Source organism: Rattus norvegicus, chromosome 3 (assembly GCF_021556685.1).
Source record: "Rattus norvegicus strain SHRSP/BbbUtx chromosome 3, alternate assembly SHRSP_T2T, whole genome shotgun sequence".
Taxonomy (NCBI): domain Eukaryota; kingdom Metazoa; phylum Chordata; class Mammalia; order Rodentia; family Muridae; genus Rattus; species Rattus norvegicus.
In genome coordinates this window covers 140,983,421-141,001,606 of record NC_141536.1, presented here as the reverse complement: position 1 = coordinate 141,001,606, position 18,186 = coordinate 140,983,421, and the positions used below count along the sequence as shown (strand labels likewise).

The window sequence follows — 18,186 nt, the reverse complement described above, 5'->3', positions numbered from 1 at the left end:
TTTGCTAGAGCAGCAGGAAAGTGACTGAGACCCATTGCCTCTTTGGTGTGAATGAGTGGAGAGTCCTGAGGTTGTATCTTACTGAGTGGACACTTTAAAAAATGGTGTCATATTTGTGCTTTTTTAAAAAAAATTGGAATTTGGTGAACTCTTTCAATCTAAATATTCACATCTTTCTTCAGTTGTGGACATAAAAGCACAAGGGAGTGCAAGAGCCTTTCCCCAAGATAACAGTTTCCACCCCTCGTCATTCATTGGCTGTTATGAGCCCTCTCTCCCATTTATTTTAGACTCCATCTGTTTAGCTATCCTTGGCATCTATTTTCCCCCTTTAATGTGATTTTTAAACTGATTGCACTATTTTAAGTTCTAGGTTTTTCTTACGCTCCATTTGTACTTCCTTGAGAGTCTTTGCCGTGCCAACATCTAACATTTCATCTGGTTCTATTCGTTTTGCCTCATCAAGGACACAGTAGGAGTGAACAAATGGGCTCTGTCTGCACTCCGTGGCCCTGAGGAGAGCCACTAACCACGGGGCAATGGCTCCTTAAAATTCCAGGGAGCGCAGGTGCTATGATGGACGACGAATTAACTCATCCTGGAATTTTCACGCTGAGCTGGAAAAGTGAAGGCCGATGGCCCTTCATCCTACAGGGCCAGGGCGATGGAGCGAGAGTCTCCTCGTCTTTGGTCTCATGCATATCTCATGGGATAAGCACCTAAATACAAAGCAAGGTGGACCGGGAGCATCTAAAACAGATCACCGATCCTACTCTCTCTCTCTGGGCAAAGGGCTCGAATTCAGACCCATGGCCATCTGTCATCAGAGGTTTAGGACATGGATATACTTTCTGTGACACACCCTTTCTGAAAGAGAAAGCGGGCTCCTCCCAAAGCAACACTTCCCCACAGCCTCTTTGAGCAAAACTGGTTTCCCCTGGGCCTTTGTTTCAGGAAGCATCCCTTCCCCCCTTGTCAGTTTCCAATTCTCTCTACTGTTTCTCTTCCTTTCTCAGAGAGGATTCCTTCTCTGCTCTGAATCCTCGTCTGCCATCTGGGGAGCCCTAAAGTCCTTTGCTCTTGAGTACTCGGTGACATGTGACAATACTTTCCTCATTGAGCTTCACCTTCTTTCAGTTGATCAAGTAGTGATCTTACTGTGACCTCATGTGGCTAATATCTGTCTATCGGATCGAAGGGGCAAGCTCACAAAAGAAGCATTCGCAGAACCCAGAAGTGCACTGGCACTACCCCTACCTGCATCTTGTGTCCTCCTCTTTGCTGGATTCCTTTCTCGGAGTTATGAGGGTGAATTACCAGGTCCAGCCTTTACCTGCACGACGTCCTATCAAGCTGAGACTCCTGATGCCTGGGTTGTGACAAGCATGTTAAGCGTCTGCTACTATTTTGTTAAATTTAGTTTCTCATTGAGCTCATCTCTTTATCATGTGTGTAGCATGTGTACCATGTGTATATGTGTGTGTTGCAGAGGCCAGTCTCAGGTTCTGTTTCTCAGGAATGCTATCCCCTTTGTTTTTTGAGACAGCGACTCTCTCGTTGACCCAGCTTAGCTGGCCAGCAAGCCCCTGGGATAGCCCCCTATTGTGGCCTCTCCAGCACTAGCATAAGAAAGGCATGGCACGACACCTGGCTCTTTTCTAATGCGTGTTCTGGGACTTGAACTCAGGTCCCTATGCTTACAAAGACAAGCGCCTTAGCAACTGAGCTATCTTCCTGTCCTCTCTGCTGTTACCTTACAACCAATATCAATATCTTGGTGACTTAATGGGGCAGCAGACACTCACATCTCTCTCAGTTCCTATGGTTCAGGGACTGAGACATATCTGGGTTTGGTGATTCTGGCTATGGCCTCTCCTGAGGTTGCAGTTAGACATCAACAGAGGCAACAGGGACCTTAAGCTTGTGGGGTTGGGGCCTGGAAATTGTTCTTTTTTCTTTTTTTCTTTTTTTCCCTGTGGATGATAAGTTGATGTAGGCTGCTGATACATGGCCTCGGTTTCTCTCTACCTGAAAATCAGGTAACAGATTTCCAGGGAGTGAACCATGACTAACTCTGGGAGAAGGATAATCTTATCAGCATGGTGGGATTTAGCATCACCAAAGAGATTCATAAGGCTCATCTCTGTGTCTGTGACATTTCCAGAGAAGATTAGTTAATCAGGAAGATCCAACCTGCCTGTGGGCAGCGCTGACCTGGGAACCTGGATGGAATAGGAGAGAAAACAGAGGAAGCCAGTGCCACTCCAGTGGTTCCCCTTTCTCTCTGCTTCCTGTCCAGCAGGTGGGAGCTTCTCGGCCACATTTTCCCAATACCGTGAGAATCTTGCCAAGCAACTCTGGGCCAAGCAACCATGCACCAAATTCTCTGGAGTTGTGAGCCTAGTTGAATCTTTCCTTCTTTTTTTTTTTTTTTTTTTTTGGTTCTTTTTTTTTCCGGAGCTGGGGACCGAACCCAGGGCCTTGCGCTTCCTAGGTAAGCGCTCTACCACTGAGCTAAATCCCCAGGCCTTCTTTATTGGTTTATATCAAATATTTTGGTCAGTGTTGAAAAGCTAACTTCTTCTGTATCCACATCTACCTCTTTTCTCAGTGAGTGGACTCCCACTGGTTTCAGGGAGCCTCTGTCCCACCTTACCCACTCCCCCTCCCCCTCCTTTGGGGGAGCTCAGAACCTGGCCGCATATCACTTTGTTTAAAATGTATTCCCCTTTGTCTTGGTTCTGTAGGTTTCTAAGTTGGTACTGCTTCTTTCCCCTCTAGTTAATGAAACACCTCCAACATTTAGTTTCGTAACTTCTGAAACTTCGCCGTGGGTGTAGAAGGGGAACTGTGGGAAACCAGGCGATGAAATCCCTGGGTTTGCCTGTTGCTTCCTCCAGGGGCCCCTTCGTTTTCTCCTATCTATCCTGTGTGCCACCCATTTGTAGGTGGATCTTCTTGTGGTCTTTGGTGCTGTAACTCCTGAAGCTCTGAAGCCTGGTGGTGTGAGTCCCCGAACGTTGTTGTTCTTTTTCATAATCTTTTGGTTATTATAAGTCCTCTTGTTTTCCATACAAAGTTTGGTAATTTTTTTTTAATCTGAAGGCAGGTATGATGGATTATGCTTGTGATCCCAATAACGCTCGAGGCAGAGGCAGAAAGACTGATGTAAAGTGTGGCCAGCCTTGGGGCTGGGGATTTAGCTCAGTGGTAGAGCGCTTGCCTAGCAAGCGCAAGGCCCTGGGTTCAGTCCCCAGCTCCGAAAAAAAAAGAAAAAAGAAAAAAAAAGTGTGGCTAGCCTGGATTGCAGAGTGAGATCCTAGAAATAAAGAAAGAAAGAGAGAAAGAAAGAAAGAGAGAGAGAAAGGAAGAAAGAAAGAAAGAAAGAAAGAAAGAAAGAAAGAAAGAAAAAGGAGAAAAGAAAGGAGATCCTGCTGGGATTGATAACGCTTGTTAGGAAACTACTCTGGTGTCTACTAATATGGAGTCTCCAGGAACTGAGTACTCCTTCCCTTCCTTCACCTGAGGATCCTGATCTCATCTGGTTCCGCTGTCAGGGATGCTCTAATACACCCAGCTTTCAGTTCTCCACCATTAGTGCATGGGAACACCACTGACTTTTGTTTAGGACGTAGAGACAGAGAGCAGAGCTCAGAGCGTCCAGAAAGGACAGCACTGCCACATGCACCAAGTCTGTCAAAACCCAAGGTTTCAGAAACACATTGGAACAAAACAAAAAAGGAAAAAGAAAAACAAAAACAAATAACTTCCTTAACAATTGACAATACGCAAGCTGGAGACTCGCCTGCAGAAGAATTAGAGCAGATCCCCACTCTGCACAGAAACTACTCACAGTGAATCAAAGATCTCACCGTAGGCCTGAAACTTTGAAACTGCTGGATGGGGGCCTGGGCAACCATTCAGTGTTGTAGGGACGGGTGAGGGCTTTCCAGAAAGGACTCCAGTGGCTCAGGTAATAAGCTCAAGCGTTGGCAGTGGGGATTACATGGATTTAGAATGTTCTGCAAGGCCAAAGAAACATCGTCAGAGTGAAGGGGTGACCTACAGACCAAGCCTTTCCCATCCACTGCAGGTAGAAGTTTGGTGGCTTGTCATCACCCTATCAGTAAAAGGCTAAGGAACTACACAGGCAGTTCTCAAAAGAAGAAACATAATGGCCAAAAAATAATTTTAAAAGATTCCAATGTCCTTGGCCATCGGACAAATGCTAATTAAGCCTGCTTTGAGAGCCCATCTGACTGTATGGCTATCATCGAGAAACTGAATGACAGCTAGGCATGGTGGTGCATTGTGAGTTCTAGGCCAGCCAGGGCTATGTAGTGAGATACTGTCTCAAACAAACAAACAAACAAACAAACAAACAAAGCAAAGAGATAAAATGAAGACCAATGAAAGGACTGGTGTCCTGCCATCCATGAGAAAGAACATAGACACTGTAGCCATTGTGAGATCGGGGAGGAGATGTCTCCCTTCCTTCTCTCACTGCTGAGGAAACACAGGACAGAAACAATTTTAGAAAGGAGGGGCTTTTTTGGCTCACGGTTTGAGGGAGTAGATTCCATCACGAGGAGGAAACGGTGGTGGCAGGAGCAAGAAGCAGCTCTAGTCAAGAAGCAGAGAGAAGAGAGCTGGGACACAGCTCTCTTGCTCGTTTGCTTGTTCGTTTTTATTTAGGTTTATTTGTTTTATTTAATGTATACAAGTGTTTTTTGCCTGCTCCTTCTTGCTGTTTTAAAGTTTAGGCTTATTTATCTTATTTTACGTGCAGGAGTGCTTTGCCTGCACGTGAGTATCACTGCTTGCACACCTGCTACTGGAGGAGCTGAGGTTAGCCTCCTGTCAGATCCCTGCAACTGGGGCGATGGGTGGTTGTGAGCCTTCGAGTTGGTGATGGAAGCAGAACCTTGGTCCTCTGTGAAAGCCACAGGGACTGCAGTCCCCTCAGCTCTTTCCTTTTTTTCATTCAGTGTGGGGCCCCATGGGAGGACCAGACTTTCCGTAGTTACACATTTCTGGAAACATCTGCATAGACACACTCAGTGGTTTGACTTTAAATTCAACCTGACAATGAAGATAACTGTACCACTCTTGGACACACACACACACACACACACACAGGAGTCTAAACCAACACATCTAGCTTTATAGCTGCACTAGTTACAATGGCTAGGAAAATGGTTCTAGCCTACATGTCCATCAATAGGAAATGGAGAAAGAAAATGTGATACACAGTCATAACGGAATTTCTCTGCCATAGGGAAAAGTTAAATCATATCATATGCAGGAAAGTGTGGGACTGGAAATCATGTTAAAGCCAACAAGCAGCCTCAGACCTTGCCACATGAGGAACCCAGATGTGTGTGTGTGTGTGTGTGTGTGTGTGTGTGTGTGTGTGTGTGAAGTTAGAAAGAAAATCACAGGAGTGGGGAAAAGCCTTAGGGTGGGGTTAAAGAGAGGGCAATGGAATGAATGAGACACAAAAGCAGAAGAGGCACTATTGGGGGAGAAAGTGAGCCATAGAGGGGCAGGCAACACAGGGAGGGCAGCGAGAGTCAGCCAGATTAGAACAATGCAGATAAATATATATAACAGAACCAATTACACTGTATGGCAACTTTAAATATTACTAAATGAGGGCTGCAGAGATGGCTCTGTGGGTAAGAGCACTGGCTGCTTTTCCAGAGGACTTGATTTGGACTCCCAGCCCCCACGTGAGCTGGCAGATGAAATTATGGGGGGTTTGGAAAATGCACATGAATATTTGACCAGTGCATATGTACATGTGTGCACACATTTAAGGAGGCCAGAGCTCAATGGGTAAAATATCATCTGTTGCCTTCCACCTTAGTTTTTGAGGCAGGGTCTCCCGGTGAGCCTGGAGCACACTGATTTGTGCGGTGAGCCCCCAGGAATCTTCCTGCTTCAGTCTCCCTCACACTGGGGTTGGAAGTCCGCACCACCACACCAGGCTTCTTATGTGGGTGTTAGGGATCTGAACAGGGGTCTTCAGGCTTGCGGTGGAAGTATTTTACCACTGGAGTCATGCCCCAGTCTCCACTGGTTGTCTTAAGACTTCACCTTCCTCATACAGTTGCTTCTTGTCTAAATATCTTAACCAATGGAGCAATGGGCCCAGTGGTTGCTGAAGTAACAATGCTGTTTCTGATGCCTGACTTGTTTTGTTTTGAGCTCAAATTGATGCTCAAATTGCTTTGGACAGCAATTCCTTTCAAGCTGTTTCTGTATTCTTTCACCATCATCCACATCTATTCTAGAAGATTCCACCTAAAAATAACAACTCTGCTTCATCAATCCAGGAATAGTGTGATCTGTCTTCATTATATACGAAGATTGGCATTTTCTTACTTTCCCCATGAAGGCAGAGAAGAAAACTTTTTTTTGTTGTTTTAGTTGATTTTTTATTTCAACACAGTTTCAAGAGCTTTTAGCAACCTAATAAATGACACTGGTGAATAGATTGGCTAAACCGAGCACACAGTGCAGAGTTGAGCACTGAAAGTCATCAAAAATTCATCCCTCTGGGATCTGAAAACACTAACAGAACGATTTCCTCCAGAAGTCTGTGAACTTTGGGGGATTTTTAAAACGCTGTAGCTGTTGCTGTTTGATGGCTTTTTCTGGTGTATGCTCCCAGGTGGTTTTATTTGAGGAGCTCCTGTTACGGTGTGGTGGTGGGGGAACCCTGGTCTTGGTCCTCCTACCATTATCCCTTTAGGTGATGGTTACAGTAGGTTTTTAAGCCTATGCTTGTGCTGCCTGGTCCAGTGCGTGGAGCTGCTGCCCTCTGGAGGTCAGCATTGGAATCACAGGACGCTCAAAGCCTATCTGAATTCTTGGGAGAAAGAGTTTCTACCCAATTTTGCTCTTGCCTGAGATTTTCCTTTTTTTTTTTAAGATTTATTTATTTTATGTATGCAAGTACACAGTAGCTGTCTTCGGGCACTGGACCCCATTACAGGTGGTTGTGAGCCACCATGTGGCTGCTGAGACTTGAACTCAGGACCTCTGGAAGAGCAGCCAGTGCTCTTAACCGCTGAGCCATCTCTCCAGCCCCGTTGCCTGAGATTTTCTGTTTCCTTCTGTTTTTTGACTGTGAGGCTTTCTCTGTGCGTGAACTCCTGAGAATTTAGAGACCGAGTTTAGGTCGCAGGAGGAGTGTGTAACCCAGGTCTCCATCTCCCTGAGGCTGCCTAGGCACGGACCATTGCAGAAACCTCAGCTTTTCTAAAACTGAGCAGGTATGCCAAGTCCGTACACAGGGCTTCCTTTCCAGACTGTCTCTAGCTTACTAGAAAGGGTATAAAGGTTTCACTAACTCAGAAAACACCCTCACACACTCCTAATGTTTTAAATTCAAGGAAAAACTCTCTTGCCCAGGAAGGCGGTAAGTCATTGAGGAACTGAGTGACCCGGTAAGCTTTCTAACCTTGCAAATAAAGTAAGTCAAGTAAGGAACCATGTCTTCAAAGGTCTGACTCTGATTTCTACTTGAAAAGTACTTTGCAAGTAAAGATTTAAAATTGTTTAAAATCATATAATCCTTCACTATATTGAAGTGTCATGGCACTAAATATATATTTTTAAAACATTGATTTATTTTTATTTTGTGTGTGTGAGTGTTTTGCCTGCACGTATGTCTGTATACAGTTGTGTATTCTTGGTGCCTGTGGAGGCTGGAAGACGGTGTCAGATCCCTTGGAACTGGAGTTACAAATGGTTATGAACCTCTATGTAGGTGCTGGGAATCGAACTCAGGTCCTCTACAAGAGCACCAAGTGCTCTTAACCACAGACCTCACCAGCCCTTGACTTACAGGTTTTTTTGTTTGTCTTGTGTTGTGTTTCCATTTGCTTGTTCATTTTTAAGATGCTGTGGTAGGCTGAACTGACACCGCAAGAGTTTCAAAAAATGATTGTGTTTTTTTTTTTATGAAGAGTTTACCTCAGCTAGAAATAAAGTAATTTTATGAACTTCCAAGAAGTAAAATGGCAAATATGTAAATAATTAACATGCACTGACCAGGTCAAAATCTCAAAGATCTCCAAAACCGTTTTAATGGTGTCTACTTGAAAGAGATTTCTGAAGAGAGAAAGGAGTCTCTAATATCAGTTAATAGCCTGGTGTTCCTCTGGAGGGGACATGAGGAACATGAACAAGCCATTGCTGGGTTGATGAGTACTGTAAACGCCATCTCGGTCTCCCTTGTGATTGGGCTTAAGGATTCGTGGTTGAGAGGTTTTATGGTGATAGATAGTTCCCATTAATACTCCCAAGCAGGGGAAACGTTTTCATTTTTGTTATTTGATGAAGTGTGGGTTAGAAGCAATGTATATTTATTCCTTTTGGATTTGTCTCAGTAGGTAAGAGAAGTGCAAACAAGGGACTTGGAGTTTACCAGAGATTTAAGCTGTTTGTCATTTTTATAAACTGGTTGAAATCAATACCCAGATTCCTCACAGTTGGTTTGTACACTGAACGGGTTTTTGCTAGTTATAATAAATTATCAGAATATATGAATATAAATACAAACGCGAATGGACCCTGGAGTGAACTGAGTCATGATTTCAGAACATGGCATTTGTGAACTGATTATCATAAGCCTCAAGCAGTGCCTTTCTGCACACACAGCATTGGTTTGGGGATGTATACCCTTGGGGAAGATAGGGGCTTCTGCATTTCACTTTCTTCTCCATGCACAGCTGTCCTTGACCTCCGCAACTGTTGTCCTCGTTGTGCCTGCCAAAGGCTGGGAAGATGTGTGAGCCACCTTGCATGCTCAGGGCACGGTTTTATGGTGTCCTCTTTCTCTGCTAAATGGTTATAATGAGCTTTGATTTCATTGTCTTTTAGAGTTAATGTAAGATATCCTCTAAAGCCTATCATTGATTTAAGATCTTCAGAAGAATTGAGTGTTTTGGGTAAAAATTTGTCTTGATACTTTTTTCTGTCTGTCTGTCTGTCTGTCTTTTTTGCTTTGGTTTTTTTGTTTTTTGGTTTTTGGTTTTTTTTTGTTTTGTTTTGTTTTGTTTTTTGAGATAGGGTTTCTCTGGGTACTTCTGGCTGACATGGAATTTGCTCTGTAGACCAGACTGGCCTCTAACTCAGAGATCTCTCACCTCTGCCGCCTGAGTGCTGGGATCAAAGGGCTGCATCACCACCTCCCAGCTATGCCTTCATAATTTTAAAGAATCTTAAATGTAGAGAAACAGATAAAGTAATATCTGTAATTACTACACAGCCTTTTAAAAACATAAGTTCTCACTGAAGTATATTAATTTTATCCTATTGCCCAATTTATAAAAGTTTTTTTTTTTTTTGGAGCTAGGCAAGCGCTCTACCACTGAGCTAAATCCCCAACCCCCCAATTTATAAAAGTTTTATCAGTCAAAGACAATCAAATTGTGAAGTTATATTTAAAGATTTTGACAAAGAGTTGGTTTCAAACAATTTTTAAGCTTAAATGATGTTCACTCATTGTTGGTTAATTATATAGTGTATGTATACATAAAAGAGATATTAAAACTTTTGATAAAATTTCAATTAATAGAAGAAAATAACTGATAGAGAAGCAAAAATAAAGTTGCATCTGGGGCTGAAGAGATGGCTCAGCAGTTCAGAGCAGTGGCTGCTCTTCCAGAAGACCCAGGTTCAATTCCCAGCACCCACACGGTGACTCACAGCATCTGTATCTCCAGGGATTTGACTCTCTTCTGGCCTGCTGGGCGCCAGGCGCAGATGCCGTTCACTGATACTTGTGCAGACAAAACACCCACACACCTGTACACATGAAAAAAATCCTAAAAGAGAAAAAGTCGAACCTATGAAGTCCTAATCACGGACAGGTAAGTATCCCATGGTGCTCTGGGCTTTTGTACAGGCGAACAGTCCTCTTCCCTTCACCTGTGTGCTTTCCCATTTGTCTAAGAGCAGCAGTGATGGCACTCAATGCATGTCAAGTATTTTGTAATTTATAGTTAATTGCAGTGCAGGTGTCACAAGGACCCTGGCTGGATTGGGTCCCTCAGGTTCTCCTCAACTGAAATGCAGAGGCAACTTTGTCCCCCTCTTTGAGCAAGCACCAGCCATAGGGTTCCTTCTGGGGCAAGGTTGAGACAGCCATTGTTAGCACAGGGTGCTTTCCCTAGAAGCTTGGTTTTGAGTGCTTTTATAGGCAAGGGGGTGGATGCTTCAGTCCTTCTGGGGACTCTAGCAAGCACGCCATAGTCTATAGTCTAAGATGGAGAGTTTGCAACCCATCTGGAAGGCTCTCAAGGCTGACCTCTTAGAGCTGATAGATAAAAAAGAAAAACAAACAAAAACAAAACAAAACAAACAAACAAACAAACAAACAAAACAGAACAGCTACTGTGACCAAAACTCACACTGTCTGACTGGAAAAGCAAGACCTCCTGATCCAGTCTTTGTTATTTTTTTTTTACAAGATTTGTTTTTATTTTATGTGTTTTGCCTGCATATGGTCTCTGTACCACATGGGTGCCTGGTGCCCATGGAGGCCAAAAGAAGGCATTGGGTTTCCTGAGCTTAGAGTTACAGCAGTCTGCGAGCTGCCATATGGGCACTGGGATTAGAACCCAAGCTGGTGCTCTATGATTTTCTTTTTGAATCCACACAGTGGGCTGTTAACTCATGGCTGGACCTGACAGGTTTTGGCTTTGCAGCTGATGCTTTTAACCCACAACTCACAAACTCCACCCACAGCAAGGGCAGAAGAGCGCCTTGTGAGGAAAAACTAATCTCTCAGACAAATTACAAATTTGCATATAGTGACAGGAACAACAATGACGATTTTCTGATTAAGGGACAAGAGTGTTTGGGATGAAGGGTGATGGGTTCTGACGGGGCAGACTGGGTAAAAAGAAAGATTCCATGTAACTGGAGACATTTTAAATAAAGAACAGAAAAAAAAAGTCAAGTAGGCTGAGAATGTAACTGCCTTGATAGACTGCTTGCTTATCACAAATGAAACCCAAACAAGTTTCATCCCCAGGGCCACGCAGATCAGGTGTGGTGACACTCCCTGTACGGCACAGCCTGATGCAGGAGGATCAGAAGTTCAAAGTCATTCTCTACCACATAGTGAGTTTCACTGGAAGAGGAGACATGGGGGGGGGGGAGAAAGGTTAGGAGGGAAGGCCATGGGGAGGAAAGGAGGGAGGGAGGCAGGCAGGCAGGGACAACTTTGTGACTGGGTTCTTTCCCACTTCTATGTAGGTTCCGAGGATCAGACTCATTCCCCAGGACAGCGATGCACCCTTATGCACAGTACTGTGAGGGAACTCTAGCAGCCCCCTAGGCACAGTACTGTGAGGGAACTCTAGCAGCCCCCTATGCACAGTACTGTGAGGGAACTCTAGCAGCGCTGATTAGGGGTGTTCTTTACTCTGCAGTCTCGACTTACAGACAACAAAACTCCACATCTGCAAGTTCCAGCGAAGCAAAGCATGTTGGAAAGAGGGATCTGGAAATGAAGCAAAACTGCTTCTGCAAATTGAAGTGGGAGGTACAGTACCACTGAGGGGACACAGAGAGGAGCATTGTCAGGGTGACCCAGAAGGGGTTTCATTGCTAAAAAAACAACCTCTCTTGTGTTTGTTACTATATGTCAAGTTTTAAACTCACATCTCCCTTCATTGAGACAATCAAAAGATGCCGTCACAGTGATAGCATTTATGATAGTTTGTCTTTTCTGGAAGATGAAAAACCAGAAAGGTTCACTGGCTCTTCCAACTCCTCCCTAAAACAGAATAAGCAAGAAAATCAGTCCCAGAGGTTTCTAATCAAAGCCCAATGCGGAGCACGTTAGACTCTTAGTAACTAAAGAAACAATATGGATACAATTGTGTCATTTGCTTCTTGTCTCCCTGAGGAACATGTTCAAGATGAATCTGGGCTCCCACGCTTGATCTATGGAGCTGTAGGCTCCTGGGGGAACCAACACAGCTCCATCCCCAGCATCTGTAACGCTGGGCACTTGGGCCTATGCCTTTTTCTCTATCTCCCACCTCTGTTTTTATTCCCACATCTTCACTTTCTTCAGTGCCTGCACATGGCCAGATGCCTGGGAAATGCTCCAGGAACCCTCTCACAGCAGGGGATCCTCGTTTTTTTTTTGTATTCTACTGTCATACATTATATCCCAAGAACAACTTCTCCTCCCTCACCTTCCCTCAGACTCTACCCCCCAGTTTCCCTTTCTGAGGGGAGATTAGGAGAGTGGATCTGAGGGAAAGGGAAACTGGGGATCCACTCTCCTAATCTCCCCTCAGAGAAGAGAAGGCCTCCCAGGAACTTCAACCAAACCTGACATAACAGTCAGACTAGACACATATCATCATATCAGGGTAAGATTAACCCAGTAGGAAGAAAAAGGTCATACAGGCAGGCAAAAGAATCAGGGACAACCCCGCTCCCACTGTTTGGAGTCTCACAAGAACACCAAGCTACTTACCCATAGCATCTATGCAGAGGACTGAGGTCAGACCCCTCCAGGCTCCTCAATCTCTGTGTGTTCTTGTGCGTCCCGGTGCGTTGATTCCATGGGCCATGTTTCTGTGGTGTGTCCCTGATTCCTATGGTTCCTCAGTCATTGCTGATGTTTCCTTTTCAAAAAGCTTGAAGACACAATCTTGACTATTGTCAGCAGTAAGAAATGGTGTTTGCTTGAAAATGGATGGATAGGTTTTCCCTATTTAACCACACGGCATAGCTGCACCAGAGCATCCCGTGGACCACATGAGATGTAAATCCATGTGCTTTTATGTGTCAGTTAAAAGTACACTAACTCACTCTGGTTACTCACTCACGTCTAACGGGAAAGCACAGGTGGGTTTCACAATGATTGTACACTTTTTTTTTCACAAATGCAAACTGGGGTATAACCCTTACAGAAAAGAGTATTTATTGGGATGGCTAGAAAGGGTCAGCACAGCTTGCTACACAGCAGTCCAAGTTCTGAGTATTTACCCAGAGAAAATGAAGCCAGTATCTTCCAAGGACATTCATTCGCTCATCTCCCAGTGGCCAAGGCAAGACAAACAAACACTGTCTGTGCCCATTGCAGATAATTGGATAAGAAAGACCCTGCTGAGCTTATGGTATATAATAAAGAGTATGATTAAGTCGAGACATTACCCAGCCATTACAGAGAAGGAAAGCCTGGCATGTGTGACAGCAGAGATAAACACAGAAGACAGTGTGCTAAGTGAAGTAAGCCAGGCAGAGACGGAAACCTCCTGGGGTCACTTATCTGTAGGCTCCATCATCAAACAGACTGCATGTTCACCAGGGACGGGAAGGAGGGTGGGGAGATGCTGGGCAGGGGCACAAAGTTTCACCTTTGCCAGATGAAAAAGTTCAAGTTGTCTGGAGACAAAGCATGTGGGCTGTGGGAAGCAATGCTGTGGACTTGCAATGACTGGAGAATTCTCACACCCCAAAACGAAAGAATAAATCAGTGGTACCCTCATGAGCCTCTGTTGTGAGCCACTGGTGTGTGCTGTTACCTGGATTACGGGAAACATTTCACAGTGTATGTGTGCATCAGAGCTTTGTAAAACTGAAGGAGATGAAGCTGTTAATTACAGCAGATTATAAAAAGTCTATATAGTAAGATTTCAGTCCGGTAAAACGTATGCATAGAAAAAGATGCTGTGTGCTATGCCATGGGTGCTGGCAGGTGGGTTCTAGACGACAGGGAGTGGCATATTCCTTTGTGCTTCACTGTATTTTAACACACATGTCACATTTTAAACCACTGTTTAAAAATGAGATGGGCATTAATTTTGAAACCTCAGACAAATAACTATGAAACTGTAATTAAGTCTGGACACTTGACTTGAGCACAGTCAGACCAATGGAGCAGGAGTCGTCTGAAAGACCGCCTGAGAATAGGGGTAACAGAGAAAGCCAGATCTGTGGTTCTTTGTAAATGTAAATAAAACAGGTTCACAAGATTTTCCCCAGAGGACATGACGGCAAAGTTAAAACAGCAGAAAGCCGAGGCAGCTAGACAGCAGGCAAAGCGGAGGACAAATTTTTTTACTATGAGTGAACCTGTGTGAGAAAAACACTGCGAAGAAAAGCAATCCACCAAGCCTCACTCGGGAAGAGACGCAAATGACCTGGGAGCCAAGACCTCCCCTCCTGTCGTGGCTGCTTCAGGTGGAAGGAGTCTCTTTTGTTCATGTTCTTGGCTTTTGTTTTCCCCCAGCACAATTATTAATAATGCTCGTTTATCCTCATATTGTGTCCTGGTTACATAAACTGTAGATGGACCTAGCAAACTTGGAAGGAACGGCTCATTCCTGTGCTGTACAAACTGTTTCAGAACAGAGGAGAGGAGGACAAGCTATTCAAATGGTGTAGGAGGTTAGTGTTACTGCGATTTCAGAGACAGATAAAAGGAGAGAGGCCCGGGGAAAGAACCTGCTAAACATACGTAGTATCAAACCCTCGTCAACAAACATAAGATTAAACCACTGCTAAATTGTGCCTCTGCCCACAGCTGGTCTGAGGGAAGAGGATAAGAGATGGTGGAGAGCCCACACACAAATGAGACATGGAGATCGGCATCACCCCTTCCCCAGCCCTGGGAACCCTCAGGAGCCAGGAGAGAGGAGTCAGTTTTCTTTAAGGATGTAGTCACTGGAAGGTTCAACTCCAATGGATGACTCCACACCCAGGAGTATATACACCACATAATTAGACTCGATGGTTTGTTTGTTTTTTTAAAGACACAGAGTTGGGGGGCAGTAGGAAGGTGGGGAGAGATCTGAAAGGAGCTGGCAGACATGATCAAAATGCACTGTATGAAATTTTTGATGAATTAATAAAAATGTAAAAAATAGCAATAAAAAGTAGGAAACAGTAGGCCATCTCACTTCTGAAACCCTAACTAAAGCTGTGGGTAACCAAACCTCATTAGAGGTTAATACCCCGTGACCAACCAGGACAGCAATGAAATACGTGAGGGTAGTACATGCCAGAAAAATTCAGCCATGCATCGCCACCTTCGTAGACAAAGGGTGACAAACACCCCTCCCCCAGACTGCCTTGGATCATATGGAAAGGAATTCATTTCGAAGCTGATCGTGTTGGAACATTTTAGCTGTTTGAAAAGAGGAACCTGGCAAGCAGGGTAAAGATTAAATGTTAAAGCCATACAGCAAACGGAACCTGGAAGCAAAAGAAGTGGCTGAGAGGGTAAGGGCACTGGCTGCTCTTGCAGAGGACCAGAGTTCGGATTCTAGGCCCACACAGCAGTGCACACCTGGCATTGCCCGGTTCCAGGGGATCCAACACCCTCCTCTGGCCTCTGTGGGCACTGCATGCATGTGGTGCACAGAGGTACATGCAAGCAAAACTGTCATAGAAAATAATTAAAAATAAATCTTTAAAGTAATTTATTGCTTTCCCTTTAAATCTAAAGAGGCAACTAATACCCCTATCAATATTCTGAGAATTTAACACCACAGTACTAAGTACAGTGTAATATTTAGTTCCACAGTGCTAAGTACAGTGTAGTACTTAGCATCACTGTACTAAGTAGTACTTAGCACCACAGTACTAAGTACAGTGTAGTACTTAACACCACAGTACTAAATACAGTGTGGCCCCCTGCCTCCCTGGAGTTTGACAAGCTCATTCGAGGATTTACAGACATAAATGGGCAGAGAATAGCTAATCTATTTTCAACAGAGCCATAGAACTTAAATTCCTGGCTATTAAGATTCCCAGAAAGCTCTGGTAATGAGGAAGACAATAAAAATCTTGTATTTTGAACACACCGAGAATTTTAAAACCTTTTTTATCTAAAAATATTTTATTAATTCTTTGAGAATTGCATGCAATGTATTTGATCATATTCACCTCCGTCTTCTCCCCAGCTCCTCTCAGATCCACCTCACTTCCCTGCTGCTTTCAACTTTCAAGTGTCCTCAGTCACAAATACTTCTGTTTCTTGGCCTAAGTGGGACCTGCACAGGTGTGTTCACAGTGGGGATCCCCAGGCTGCACACTTTTGGCTGGCTTAAGAAAGGCTTATATTGGGCTGGAGAGATGGCTCAGTGGTTAAGAAAGGCTTATATAGTTTGATAAGATAGTTGATTTTTAAAAGTTGTTAGCACAAGCACTCTGCCAGCTAGCTGCTTTAATGTTTGACTATTAGGTTTATAAAACAATAATATAACTCAGGTATATAGAACTTGCCTAGTGTGCATGAGGTCTTGAGTTAATTCACTAATTCTCGGTATTCATGAGGAGAGAGAGAGAGGGGGGGGGAGGGAGAGGGGCAGGGGAGGGGGAGGGAGTGGGAGAAGGGGAAGGAGAGGGAGAGGGAAAGGGAGAGGGAGAGGGAGAGAGAAAGACTGGCCTGGAACTTTCTGTGGAGACCAGGATGGCCCCGTACTCACAGACACCCATCTGCCTTTGCCTCCTGGATACAGAATTGATAATGGGCACCATTACATTCGTTGAAACAAGAGTATTGATTCAAAGAGGAATTTATGAATTGACTTATTTTAAAACCCTTAACATGTTTTAAAATGTATGTGTATGAGTGCATGCACATTGCAAATTCCTTGGAGGTCAGAAGAAGTCATTCAAGCCTCTGGAACTGGAGTTTTGGGTTCTGGGGATTGAACTCTGGTCCTCTGGAAAACCAGCAAGCTCTCCTAACCGCTGCACCACCTCTCCAGTATTTGTATAAGGATTTGCAATGATGGCCCTGGTTCTGATTCCTTCCAATACAATATATAATCCTCCCTGCCACCCCCTGAAGCCATGGTGCTAATTGGAGCCTTCTGTAATGATTTCTGCAATAGAAAAGCCCACTGTGTGCAAATAAAACAGACTGACATTAGTACTTATAATAGTAAGAGATTTAGCTCATTTAATTCTCCTAGGAGTCTAAAAACAAATTCCTAGATTTTAAGCAGGGTGTGTGTGTGTGTGTGTGTGTGTGTGTGTGTGTGTTTGTGTATATGTGTGTGTATGTGTGTTGTGTGTATGTGTGTTTGTGTATATGTGTGTATGTGTTTGTGTATATTGTGTGTATGTGTTTGTGTGTATGTGTGTTTGTGTATATGTGTGTGTTTGTGTGTATGTGTGTTATGTGTGTATGTGTGTGTTTGTGTGTATATGTGTGTGAGTGTGTGAGTGTGTGTATGTGTGTATGTGTTTGTGTGTGTATGTTTGTGTGTGTGTGTATGTGTGTTATGTGTGTATGTGTGTGTGTTTGTGTGTATGTGTGTTATGTGTGTATGTGTGTGTTTGTGTGTATATGTGTGTGAGTGTGTGAGTGTGTGTATGTGTGTATGTGTTTGTGTGTGTATGTTTGTGTGTGTTTGTGTGTGTGTGTGTGTGTGTGTGTGTGTTTGGTGTCCTCTGCAATCACTTTTCACCTTAATTTTTGAGGCAGGGTCTCCCACAGAACCAGGCATTCACCAGTTCAGCTAGACTGGCTGGCCAGCCCGCCCTGGGGGTCCTCCAGACTCTGCCTTCCAGCACTGGGCCTGCAGGCACATCTGGCTTTTATGTGGGCTCTGGGGATTGAACTACCTCGTGCTAGAGCAGCAAGAGCTTCGCTGGCTACGCCATCTCTTCATCCCCAAACCCATTTAAAAATATTATAATACGGTTTGGACTTTTGCAGATACAAGTCCTACTGTCTGGGATTAGGTTGTTTTTTTTTTTCTCATCTTTGTGTCTGTGTTTAGTTTTGTTAAACTAAGAGGCCCCGAGCGCTATGAAAGATTAACAGTTGGAGTCTCACAGAATGTAATTTGAGTATAATCGTGCTCTGTTTGGTTAATAATAATTCCTTCCCATTGGTACATTTCCAATGCCAGGTGATATCTCACTCATTATTTAATATTCAGCAATACTTATTTCTGTCTGTGGGAAAGATTCAAAATGTTCTGTTCTCTTTAAATATTAACCACGGACTCAGTGGGGCCTGACGTTCCAGACAGGTGCAGAGAGTTTTAGTCAGAACAAGTAGGAAGGATTGAGATAGTTGGCGTCTTATTTTGTTTGTGATTTTTGAGTCTGAGCCTTGCTGTGTAGTCCAGCCTAGCATCAAACTATCAATCCTCCTGCCTCCTGCTGGAGAAATAGGATGTAAGC

The 18,186-nt window shown here is 44.0% G+C and overlaps 1 protein-coding gene across 1 annotated transcript in view; it reads left to right on the top strand.

Moving 5' to 3' along the window:
* The window catches only part of Defb29 (defensin beta 29), a 28,810-nt gene that overhangs the window by 4,426 nt on the left and 6,198 nt on the right, over positions 1-18,186 (top strand). The window lies entirely within an intron of this gene.